The sequence below is a fragment of the Nannospalax galili genome, unplaced genomic scaffold (assembly GCF_000622305.1).
Source record: "Nannospalax galili isolate Female #2095 unplaced genomic scaffold, S.galili_v1.0 scaffold1025, whole genome shotgun sequence".
Taxonomy (NCBI): domain Eukaryota; kingdom Metazoa; phylum Chordata; class Mammalia; order Rodentia; family Spalacidae; genus Nannospalax; species Nannospalax galili.
The window spans coordinates 919,668-919,956 of record NW_008353598.1 but is presented as its reverse complement, the minus strand read 5'-3'; positions in this window follow the sequence as shown (position 1 = coordinate 919,956).

Genomic DNA, 289 nt, shown 5'->3' with positions numbered 1-289 from the left:
AGCTGTAATGATATATGTCTTCTAAAATAAAATAAAAAATAATATAAAAAATGTAGGAAACACGATATCTTGAAGTCGAGATCTTTTTTAAAGGGTAAAAACTCATTCAACTTTATATCTTACGGGGTTTATACTGAGTTCAATATTGTATAACTATTAATTTGACTGTGAACTAAAAACTTACAGCCACTTTTGAAAGAGATGTGTCCTTGCTCTGGAGTGTGTAACTGAATATGTAAAAGCTGTAATGAAATGCTTCTTCTAACCATGTGGTTATTAAATTTTTTAA